The sequence below is a fragment of the Schistocerca gregaria genome, chromosome 3 (assembly GCF_023897955.1).
Source record: "Schistocerca gregaria isolate iqSchGreg1 chromosome 3, iqSchGreg1.2, whole genome shotgun sequence".
Taxonomy (NCBI): Eukaryota; Metazoa; Arthropoda; class Insecta; order Orthoptera; family Acrididae; genus Schistocerca; species Schistocerca gregaria.
In genome coordinates this window covers 592,079,059-592,092,068 of record NC_064922.1, presented here as the reverse complement: position 1 = coordinate 592,092,068, position 13,010 = coordinate 592,079,059, and the positions used below count along the sequence as shown (strand labels likewise).

Sequence of the window (13,010 nt, the reverse complement as noted above, 5' to 3'; positions counted from 1 at the left end):
CCTGAGGTATCAACGAATTGTCAGTTTAGTAATGGAAGGAAGTATGGGAGGATAAAAACTGTAGAGAAAGACCAAGGCTTGAACACAGTAAGCGGGTTCAAATGGTTGTAGGTTGCGGTAGTTGTGGAGAGAGGATGATGATGTGCAGAACAGACTAGCATGGAGATCCATAACATAGCAATAATAATAATAAAACTTAAATAGTTGCTACTATTTGTTCACAACCGATACAAAAGAGTTGCATGTTTGCACCAGTTACTGTCCTTCAAAGTAGTCACCAGTGTTGTGTAGAACCAGTTGCCAGTGATGTGGAAGGCATAGTATACCGTTAGCAGAGTCTGTTCTGTTGATGGTGCGAATGGAGCGTTCTACTGCCTAGAACAGTTCTGAAGCGAATGCTATGGAGTGGCTCCTTCATCTTCGGAATCAAATCAAAGTCACAAGAGCTTAAGGCAGGGGAGTACGGTACAGTACTTCCCAGTCCCATCGACCGATCAGTTCAGCCACAGTTTTCGCTTTATGCAACCACGCACTGTCGTGCAAAATGGTGGGTGGGTTGCGCAGAAAGTTTTGCCTCTTCTTTTGCAAAGCTAATCACAGGTGATGCTCCAAAAACGAACAGTAATATGACTCAAGTCCTTGGTTGTGAATAAATAGTTGCAACTATAAGTTCCAACCCTCATAGTAGTAGTAGTAGTAATAATAATAATAATAATAATAATAATAATAATAATAATAATAATACAGATGACGATGACTATGATAAAAGTAGAACCAGAAGATCTATGGGAAATGGTAGGCAGACCCATGAAGAAAATTTTCTGCATGACACTTCCTCTGCACAATGTCTGTTGTGTTCATACAATAATTTGACGAGTACAATAAAAATGAAACTGTATCTCCTCCTCCTCCTCCTCCTCCTCCTCAACATCATATTCTTATTTCAGAACTACATATACAAGTTTATATGCCAACTAGCTCCACAGATGAGGAACAGATTGAGGACATGTATGATGAGATAAAAGAAATTATTCAGATGGTTCAAGGAGCTGAATATTTAACAGTTATGAGGGACTGGAATTCAACATTAGGGAAAGGAAGAGAAGGGGAAGTAGTAGAGGAATACGGACTGGGGGAAAGCAATAAAAGAGCAAACCATCTAGTACAATTTTGCACAGAACATAATTTAATCAAAGATAACACTTGGTTTAAGAGTCATGCGAGAACATTGTATACATGGGAAGAGACCTGGAAATATCAGAAGGTTTCATACTGATTATATCATGGTTAGACAGAGATTTAGGAACCAGATTTTAAATTGTAAGATGTTTGCAGGGGCAGATGTAGACCCTGACCACAATTTATTCTTTATGAACTGCATATTAAAACTGAAGAAAGAAAAGGGGGGGGGGCAGAAATTTAAGGAGATGGGACCTGGATAAACTGAAAGAACTGGAGGTTGTAGAGGGTTTCAGAGGGAGCATTAAGGAATGATTGACAAGAACACAGGAAAAGAACACCATAGGAGAAGAATGGATAGCTTTGAGAGATGAAATGGTGAAACCAGCAGAGGATCAAGTAGGTAAAAAGACGAGGGATAATAGAAATCCTTGGGTAACAGAACAGATATTTAATTTCATCAAGGAAAGGAGAAAATATAAAAGCGCAATTAATGAAGCAACTGAAAGGGAACATAAATGTTTACAGGGAAATTATAGAGACCTTTGGAGTAAAGAGAACCACCTGTATGAAAATCAAGAGCTCAGATGGAAAACCAGTCCTAAGCAAAAAAAGAGAAAGCAGAAAGGTGTAGAGAGTCTATAGAGGGGCTATACAAGGGAGATGTACTTGTGGGCAGTATTGTGGAAATGGAAGAGGACATAGAGGAAAATGAGAAGGGAGATATACTGTGTGAAGAATTTGACAGAGTACTGAAAGACCAAAGTCAAAACAAGGGCACGGGAGTAGACAACATTCCATTAGAACTATTGACAGCCTTGGGAGAGCCAGGCACGACAAACTCTTCCAACTGGTGAGCAATAAGTATGAGGCAGGCAAAATACCCTCAGACTTCAAGACGAATATAATAATTCCAATCTCAAAGAAAGCAGGTGCTGACAGCTGTGAAAATTACCGAACTATCAGTTTAATAAGTCACGGTTGTAACACACTAACACAAATTCTTTACAACGAATGGAAAAACTGGTAGAAGCCGACATCAGGGAAGATCAGTTTGGATTCCGTAGAAATTTTGGAACACTACAACTTATCTTAGAAGATAAGTTAAGGAAAGGCAAACCTACATTTCGAGAATTTTTGACTTGGAGAATCTTTTGACAATGTTGACTGGAATACTCTCTTTCAAATTCTAAAGGTGGCAGGGGCGTGTGGCGTTTTGTTTTGTTTTAGGGCACAAAAATGAACGGGGTCATACCCACCCACATCAAAATTACGAAAGACTAAAACAGAGAGGAGTTAAAAAATGACAATGTCAATCCCAATTAACGTAAGAGAAGACAGCTGAAAACAGGTATGTGGAGCTAGGGCTACTAAAACAACATACAGAAACGGAGGTCCAGAACTAAAAATTAAATAGCCTTGCCATATTGCTTAGACGGACAGAAAGTGAAACGTGGTCGACAGCCTGCGCGTCATTTGCTAAAATGACCGTTAACTCAGACGGCAAACCCAAACAAGGATGTAAACGGTTAAAAAATGGACATTTTGTCAGTTAAACTCAGGCACAATGTGTACAAAGTGGTGGGGGAGCGCCACTTATCATATGTAGATGGCTAAAAAGGCAGCGCCCAATATGCAACTGCGTTAAAATGACTTCCTCCTGGCGGGAGGGCCGAGAGGACGTCGTCCAAGCTGCTAGGAGAGGCTTGGAAATCCTCAGCTTAATTCCCTTGAAGGGAACACCACCTCCTGATGGACGGTAACACAGAGATCATTGGAGGGAATATATGAGCTAGTGGGCTGAGGCACGAGGACTGCAGCCTTGGCAGCACCCTCGTTTGGCTCCACCAAAAGTGAGTAAGTGGCAGTTTTCCTGGATCTGTTGCACTAAGGGATGGGCAGTGTACACCACACAGACTTTGAAGCCCACTGAGTGTGTGTGAGCAGAAGACACAATTGAAAAGTCATTGTCGCTGGATGTATTTCGTGGCCTGATACAGGTCGAAGAGCTCGGCTATAAATGCTGAGCAGTGTGCCAGAAGCCAATATCTTAAGACGTGGGCACCAATGATGAAGGCACACCCAACACCATGGTCAGTCCGAGAGCCATCAGTGTACACAAAGGTACTATCGCAAAATTCCATGCGAAGGTCTTGAAACTGAAAGTGACAGAATTGCTGGAGTAGTGTCCTTAGGAAGTGAATGAAGGCCAAGATTAACATGGGCACCTTCACATGGTCAAAGGAATCATCAAAGAAGGAGGCATAGGATGGGTGGCCATGCATGCAGACAAACAACATGAATACCTGCTGAGAAGGAAGTCATGGCGGTATGACAGTGGTAGTTCAGCACATCACAGGTAAAGTTGAGATGGAGTCCACGAAAAACATTCGGACCTCCAATCAATTGCTGTTTATTAAATTGTCCAGCAAGGTCAATATCAATGGCTTTCAAACTGCGATAGACAGGTACACTGCGCCACCAGCAACGACGCCATGCACGTTGCAGAGGCATTGCTGTGGCACGTTAACACAAGTGAACGTAGCAAGCCAACACCCAGCGTTGGTAATGGCAATTGTAAAATAAAGATCAACGGAGATTGTATGATTTATTATAGACAATAAAGATCGTTATCTCCTTTCCTTATTTCCTTTCTAAAAAAAGATTTTGATTGAGGTGATTATTGGTTGCACCAGACCGCTCGTGAATTTTTTTTTTTTTAAAAAAAGATGGCCCTCTTGGTTGCTCGCTAGGCAGGTGACCTTGAATAGGACTTAGCTGCTGGCGAGGCTGTGAACAGTCCTGTAGTCTCCGCTGCGTTCACTTGTGTTAACGTGCCACAGCAATGCCTCTGCAACGTGCATGGCGTCGTCGCTGGTGGCGCAGTGTACCTGTCTATCGCAGTTTGAAAGCCATTGATATTGACCTTGCTGGTCAATTTAATAAACAGCAATTGATTGGAGGTCCGAATGTTTTTCGTGGACTCTATCTCAACTTTACCTGTGATGTACAAGCAGTGTTTGGAGGTAGTACTTGGCTCACACTTGCTGTTGTATGGGGCAATCAAGCAGATTATGGTGGCCTTTAAGTTTTTCCTGATGCTAACATTCTGACTCGGAAGACATGGAGTATTTACAGGACTGTTGGCTAAACAGCCTAATGGTACTCTAGTTCCAAGCATGTCATTTGTTTTGAGTACTAGAAAGAAGAAGAAATTAAATGCTGATGAGTCCATATAGATGCTCAACTGGGCTTGTGTGGCCAAATGGATGCCACAATGGTGGATCGTGTTGAGACGGCATAAGAGGAATGGATGGGCAGACGAATAAACGAAGCACCCATAGTCTAGTTTCGAATGTGCAAGGAATCAGTACAAACCGAGGAGGGTGGTTCAATCAGCACCCCAGGAAGTACCATTGAGGACAAGAGGAACATTGAGGAACCATGTACAGCGGGCTGCCAGGTAAGACACATGGGAGTACCAGGAGTGTTTCCTACCGAGCATGTGCCTCAGGGATTCCATGGTTTCAACGTACAGAAGGGCAACAGGCCCAAGACAAAGATGGTGGAGACCATTTGCGACATCAGAAATTCATACAGATGGTTTTGTCAGTGGAAAAACAATAGCTGTTGTCAATGCTCCAGGAATAAAGACGATCAAGACATTGCTGAAGTTGCTGCTCAGTTAGAAAGGTCTTCGGAGAACTGTCTTAAAAATTCTTGAAGGAAACAGAGCAGGCGACCACAGAAGCTTCACATGTAAAGAGTACAGAGGATACCAGTTTCTCCAGCAGGTGTCTTAGGCTTTCTCCAAATCGAAAAATTTGGCCACAGTCTGGGATTTCTGCAGAAAACCATTCATGGCATGGGTGGACAAAGTAACGAGATGGTCAACTGCAGAATGCCGCGCTCAAAATCCACACTGTGCAGTCATTAGTAAATTGCGAGACTCTAGCCACCATACCAGCTGGGCATGAATCATACATTCCATCACCTTGCAAACACAGCTGGTGAGAGAGATGGCACAGTAGCTAGAAGGAAGTTTTTTTGTCCTTACCAGGCTTAGGTATGGGTATGATGGTGGCTTTGTGCCAACATCCGGGAAATGTGCCCTCTGCCCAGATGCGGTTGTATGTTTTAAGCAGAAAGTGCTTGCCTGCAAGAGAGGGGTGTTGCAACATCTGAACATCGACAGCGTCTGGCCCTAGAGCGGAGGATTGGGATGATCTGAGAGCATGATCCGGTTCCCTCATAGTAAAGGCAGCATTGTAGCACTCACGATTTTGAAAAGAGAAGGGTATCACCCAAGCCACCGCTGCTCATTTCCGGTGAAGGAAGGCAGGGTGATAGTGGGAAAAGCTCAAAATGTGTGCAAAATAGCGGCACAAGGTGTTGGCGATGGCAATTGGGTCCACGATATCATCTATGGCAGGGGTAAAATACAGGGTGCAAAAGGATATTTACAATTTGTACAGAAACCAGATGGCAGTTATAAGAGCCGAGGGGCATGAAAGGGAAGCAGTAGTTGGGAAAGGAGTGAGACAGGGTTGTAGCCACTCTCCGATGTTATTCAATCTGCATATTGTGCAAGCAGTAAAGGAAACAAAAGAAAAATTAGGAGTAGGAATTAAAATCCATGGAGAAGAAATAAATTTGAGGTTTGCTGAGAACATTGTAATTCTGTCAGACAGCAAAGGACCTGGAAAAACAGTTGAATGGAACGGACAGTGTCTTGAAATGAGGATATAAGATGAACATCAACAAAAGCAAAATGAGGAAATGGAATGTAGTCAGATGATGCTCAGGGGATTAGATTAGGAAATGAGACACAAAGCAGTAGATGATCAAAATAATTGATGGTGGTTGAAGTAGAGAGGATGTACAATGTAGACAAGGAAAGTGTTTTTGAAGAAGAGAAATTTGTTAACATCAAGTATAGATGTAAGTGTCAGGGAGTCCTTTGTGAAAGAATTTGTATGGAGTGTAGCTATGTATGGAAGTGAAACATGGACTATAAATAGTTTGGACAAGAAGAGAATAGAAGCTTTTGAAACATGGTGCTACAGAAAAATTCTGAAGATATGATGGGCAGATCATGTAACTAATGAGAAGGTACTGAACAGAATTGGGGAGAAGAGAAATTTGTGGTACAACCTGACTAAAAGAAGGGATTAGTTGGTAGGACACGTTCAGAGACATCAAGGGATCACCAATTTAGTACTTGAGGGGAAGTGTGGAGGGTAAAAATCTTAGAGGGAGACCAATAGATGAACACACTTAGCAGATACAGAAGGATGTAGGTTGCAGACTCCTGCATGAAAACTCTTGCACAGGATAGAGTAGCATAGAGAGCTGCATCAAACCATTCCTTGGATTGAAGACCACAACAACATCTGGTCTTCATCAGTCTCAATGGGTGTTCCACAGACTCCAGATTTTTGGTGTCCCCAGAAGAAAAAAAGCAATGGGTATTACATTGGAGGAACGTGCAGGCCATGCCACTGGTCCACCGCACCCCATCCAGTTCTCACCAAAGGTTTCATCCAAATGCATTCACATTGCATGTGCGAAGTGCGCAGGTATTTCGTTCTGTTGGTATCACATATGCTGCTGCATGTTGAGTGGAAAATGTTCCAACAACTCTTTCAGAGTCTCTCATAAAAATATTAAGTATTTCTTTGGCTCTGAGCACTATGGGACTTAACATAAGTATTTCTTTGTGTTCAGTTGCTGGGAGAACATGTATGGACTGACCAAGCTGGCCCAAATGTCCATAGTGAAGTGATCTTTGTGACCACAAACAAAGGTGGCGTGCGCATTTTCCCATGCGCACACGCGTTGACGGTGTCTGATGAACATACCCTCTCGCGGAAAAGGATGCCTCATCCGTAAAAAGCACATAGTTTGGAAAGCTGCAGAATGGCACACCTTCACAAAAACCACTGGCAGAATTCAGTTTGATGTGGAAAATCGTCTGGTTTAAGGGTTTGAATCTTCTGAAAGGAGTAAGGACCAAAATCGCCTCCATGCCACACACACCAAATTGTGGAATGGCTAACACCAATTTCCCATGCAACACATCATTATCTTGTTGAGGATATGTTTTCCAGCAGTGGTAATGGCTCCTCTGCAAGCCCTAGTGCACACACTGTGAATTTATGACAGTGCCTGTCAGGCCTTCGCACATGTAACACAAAATGTATACATCAGGTTTCGAAGCAGGCCTTAAATGCACATGTGCTATTATGAGACTCGGTCAGTAGAAAATCTATCTGAAGTGGACTTGGCTCTTGTAGGGACTTGTGGATGCCAGTAAATGTGTGTTGATCTTGTAGTCATGATTAGGAAACCAATGATTGTACAAATGGTGGGCAGCATGACCATTTTCATCCACCACCCAATAAGCAGTGTGTGTGTGTGTGTGTGTGTGTGTGTGTGTGTGTGTGTGTGTGTGTGTGTGTGTCCACACAGTAACAAAGACAAGAGTGTCCCTGTTTGAAGACAAACTGATGCAAGACCAACCAGACTGCACAGTTTGAACAGGTGCTGCCTTCTACACAACACCCACAAATTAGTCACTTGCACAGCCAAAAGCAACATGTTTACATCCCAGTAACAGGACAAAAACCCTCAGTGTTGTCTTGCCTGGAATATCCACAACTATTCAACTACAGCGTTTGCAAATAAACATCATAAAATTTCAACCAGATGCCTCTTTTACGTTGATGTCATGAGTACTTTGAAATCATTGGCCTGCAGACCTGCTATGGTATGGCTCGGATGGAATGTTGTGCACCTACCGTCTTGGAGGTGCACAACACTGTTCAACAAGACTGAGCACCATATGCTAAGGCAGGGGCGGGCAAACGTTGCACGCGCCTCATGAGCGCACAGTGCTGCACATGTGCTGCTCGTGTGCAATCGTCGACGGGGGCAGTGGCGACAGCCGACAGGTTGCGGACATTGATGCGAAGTGACCATTGGGTAGTGAACGTTGTATTTCAAGAACCGGAAAATGCAGAGTGAATCAAGGAAACAGAAAGGTGGAGATTTGCTATCTTTTAAAGAGGAATGGGAAAATCATTTTTTCTTTGTGCAAAAACATGAAAATTCGAAATGTTTAATATGTGGCAGTATTCTCCCACTGGACAGCAGAAATTTAGTATTGAACGGCATTATAATAAATTTCACAAGGATGAGTACAATTTATTGTCGGGATCTGAGCGATGGGGAAATTGACAGAGCTTAAGAAGAGCGATCTGACAATACTAGATGAATCTGACGCAAGTTGCTTTTGTTATGAGAGATGTGCGACTTCCTTTCGTTATGTTTCTCATCTAACTGAGTTAACATTTTATGGAGCACTGTTTTCAACTTTTCAGGACGACAACAATGATAGCCCAGGGATACATGCAAGTTATAAGATTGTGCTTAATATAGCGAGAGCTGGAAAACCATTTGCTGAAGGTGAGTTTATAAACGAGTGCATCAATGACACTGCTGATTTACTTTGCCCACTGAAAGCGAATCAGTTTCGAGCTATCACTCTTTCTCAGCTGACTAAGTCGTCGTATAAGTGCCATGGCAAGTGACATTTACCGTCAATTAAGTAGGGCAGTACAGGAGTTCATTGCATTTTCCATCGCACTGCTCTGCACATAACTGGATTTTTTTTTAGATATGATACCTTTAAAAAGCACCACCACTGGCGCCAACATCCTAAAAGCTGTTGAAGGAGCTGTCGATTCAGCTGGCTTAAGCTGCGAATGTTTGGTGTCAGTGACAACAGACTGAGCACCTGCAATGAAAGGGGAACAAGTGGGATTTGTTGGATTACCAATAAAAACGCTACAGCGTACAGAATAATCATTGTGCAGCATCCACTGCATTTTGCACCAAGAAGTACGCCATGAAAAAGCAGCAAAATTGGGGGATGTCATGCAAGTGGTTATTCGGGCAGTTAATTATTTGAGATCCCACGGGTTTACACATAGACAGTTTCACTCATATTTAGATGAAACTGGGGAAAGTACGGTGACATACCATACCACAGTGAAGTCCACTGGCTTAGATGCGGTAATGTACTCTAAAGATTTTTTTGAGCTGAGAATACTAATAAATCAGTTTTTAAAGGACAAAGGAAGGTACGATCCCAAGTTAGAAGATACATAGTGGGTTGCCAACCTTGCATTTTTAGTGGACATTACCGGATACATGAATGCATTGAACACAAGTTTACAAGGAGAAAATCAGATAATTCGTGAAATGGCTGGAAAGGTGCAAGCTTTCACTAGCAAGCTTGAGCTGTGGGAACGACAGCTGTTGTCAGGGAATGCAGTGCATTTCCCCACACTCTCTTCATTGCAAAGCATATGTTTCCGTACTTGGTGTAATAAAAGAGGAATTTCTCAAGCGATTTGGAGATATATCATTTGTCCCAAGCTTTTGAATGGTTCTCGAGACCATTTGCTGTTTCTGTAGATGATATTCATCCCAATTTGCAATAGATCTACAGTGTAATTCTCGTCTGAGAGACAAGTTCCTATTGGCAAGACGTGCAACAGACTTATCACGACCTTCCACAGCAAAAGTTTCCTCGTCTCCATCGTGAAGCCATGAAGATAATGTCAATATTTGGCTCGACATACGTTTGTGAGATTTTTTTTCTGCTATGAAAATTAATCAGTCTCGGTTAAGAGCAAACATCAGTGATGAAAATTTACTTAACTGCTTGCATTTGTCTGTGTGTAGAGATTTTGTTCCGGCATTAAACGTACTGTAAACTCCACCTGTGATAATTAAATAAAACATATCGTAGGTAATAGGTACTCTATCAAACCATGATTTCTTTAAGCACTCCTACTAACCTTATTCCTTCATTCAATAAAGCAAGCTAGGAAACAAAACACATTACAGAGGAAGGAGTGGAGAGACAGTACGGTGGGGAGGGGAGAGAAGTGGATGGTCAGCTTGCCCCTAAGGAGCAACCTCTTCATTTAACGAATAGGGAGAGTAAGGGTAGGATGCTTCACAGATTGGTGAGTGTTTGTGGAGCAGTGTTCAAAACTTAATGAAGGTGTTGGGGAATAAAGGACAGATGGATCCATGGATCCATGGACGAGGTGACTTACACCTAGCTCAGATGAATCTGTAGAAGGAATGACCTTAACCGAATTAGTGTGGGAGGGGGATTGGTAAAGGAACATTGACATCTTAAACAGAAAGGTTATTAAGAAGTATGTGCACAAAGAAGGTGATGTAGAAGCAAGTAATTGTTCCCATTCATGAATTGTTCTCCAAATTAGTACAGGTGAAGAAATTACAAAGTTAGTGTCGAAGTAAACATGCAGCATTTCTGTGCATGCTTGATTTCATAAATGGCTAAAATATGCAATTAGCAATCGCAGATTGAATTAACAGATCAGCAATTAGCTCCTTGGGTATATAAAAGAAGGGAGGTAGCTAGCCTATGCTTAAATATTTACTGAGATATAGTGAAGCAGGAGTGGCTAAGAGCCTTAAGAGATCAAATAGGTATTACCTAAGTGAATAGATTGCCTCTTGCAGGCGAAGGGTGATATAAAATTTTTGGATGCCATGTTCCACTTAAAAAATTTGCGATGAAAGATGTTCATGATGTTTAGTAATACGTAAGTAAGTGTAGGGGAATCTCACAGTGTGAGATATTATTATAATATTTGGAGAAGGGCTCGAATTCATCACTTCTACAATGCGAGATGGCGAGTGAGTGTCACCACCCACTGTGCGTGGCTGCTTTTTCCTTGGTGTTTAGAAGACAAGGACAAGAAGGGGGAGAAGGTTATTGCCACAATAGATGGCAAGAAAACAACTTGTTGATTTGGTTTATGTGCAATATACTTCTTGTCTTTATCTTGCACAAGTTACCTATGTTTACCAATGGTCTGACAAGCCGCTTAGTATATGAATTTTGTTGGAAAAGAAAGTGTGGGCACAGAAAGTTTAAAGTACAGTTGTTTACATCATTCAAGTAGCTTGGAAGAAAATAAATGCTCTCTTTCAGCACCCATTCATTCACTTGTAAACCAAGTTCTGCAAGACTGCTGCATCATGGTTGGGTGGAATTGTTTAGCAGGGCCATCTCAGCAAATATCAAGAAACGTCAACTGAAAGAAACCTTATTAAGCAAGTCTACTGATATCAAATATAAAAGGGTTACATATCGTACATAGGAAATGGAAAACTTAAGCCACCGAAACTCCATTCCACAGGGAACCACTGATGTTCCATTCCACAGGCAAAGGTTCCTACTAAGTGGAAGAATGCACAGCTGGTGGTGGTTATTAGTGCAACAGTAGGACAAGAATTGACTGATACCCAGATCTTACAGACATTTCCTTGATTGTTCCGATAAATCCGATAAATACTTTAAAAAATTATGCAAAAGGTTAAAAAATGGAAACTCCAGGTTGGAATATCAACAACATTCTTCAGAAAAGAACATGCGCGCGCACACACACACGCACAATGCCATCTCCGGCATCATGTCGGTTCAAGGTGCCGGAGATAGCAGTAATGCATGTGTGAGGTGTGCTTGCTTACGCGAATCTGGGAAAGTTTTCTTTATTTTGAAGAAGTGTTTGCTGAAAGCTAAATGTGTAACAGTCTCTTTGTTGGCCTGTCTGCAACTGAATCTATTCTCTTACAGTTACGCACAAGGCTGCAAGACCATAGACAGGTACACGGCACAAGTCATCACCAGCATGGAATTAGAAGAAGCAAGTCACAAGTAGATACAATACATATGGTAGACTCACTTGCAACAAACATTCCGTGTATAATCCAGTGGTGTGATAAATGTCACTGGTGCTACGATTAGGAGCAGGTAAAAATAACTCTTTCTTGTCAATTTTGGTTCATGTTCTTACACCTTAATATTCGAGAATGTTCTTTATTTTAGTTCTATATCATTACTTTTGGTGTCAAGTTGAAAATGAAAATATACCTTTCAATTACATTGCAGTTGTTGACATCACCTGGTCACACTCCAACCCACTTAAAAAAAAAGTTAAAATTTTTAAATAACAAATTAAGGACAATGCTGTTGAAAGTTTTTTGAAAGGAAGCATTGCCATAATGTCGAATTTCTCTTCTGAGGCACTATGTCACCAATCTGCAAAGACTTCACTACATGTAAAAACAGCAAGTCTACTTTGAACTAGGAAGCTGAACTGCCTCCATCACAAGCGATATGTCTGTTGGTAAGGAAAGTTGCTTTTTCATTAAATTCCAAAGGGATCTGTATCCCTCCAAAACATATCTGGCTGATTAGCTTCAAAAACATGAGAATCGGCCTGATATCTACTCAATTTACTGTTATCAGCCAGTCATACCATGGGACATGTGAGTTCAGACAAACGTATTTCTGAAAATATGACGTTTTAATGATGCACCACACAGAGGAACGCTCCAAAATGTATCACTTTTTATCATCATCCTTGAGTAAAGAGACAATATCCAATTTTTACATTAAGTAACTAAAGATAAAGCTATCATCCACTCAAAGGTTGGTTTGAACACCACAGTACTTTACTAGGCATGGTAATATTGGAGGTGGTATGCCGTTGCCTTCCTCTTATCTTTAACTGACTTGTTCACCTAGTTACATGAGTATCTCTAATTTAATGTGGCCTCCGAACCATGGTGCAACTTAGCATTTTTCCAAATTTACCAATATAGGCAGACTTGAAGAAAGTGATGAATAAAAGACAGAAAACCAAGGAGTAACTGGTGATCAAAACAATAGTCTTTGTACTTTTAGTCAGACAGTTCACCACTGAGACACACCTACA

The 13,010-nt window shown here is 41.6% G+C and overlaps 1 protein-coding gene across 1 annotated transcript in view; it reads right to left on the bottom strand.

The window, feature by feature from the left end:
* The window catches only part of LOC126353906 (glutamine-dependent NAD(+) synthetase), a 190,750-nt gene that overhangs the window by 47,678 nt on the left and 130,062 nt on the right, over nucleotides 1-13,010 (bottom strand). The gene's annotated exons all lie outside the window — the stretch shown is intronic.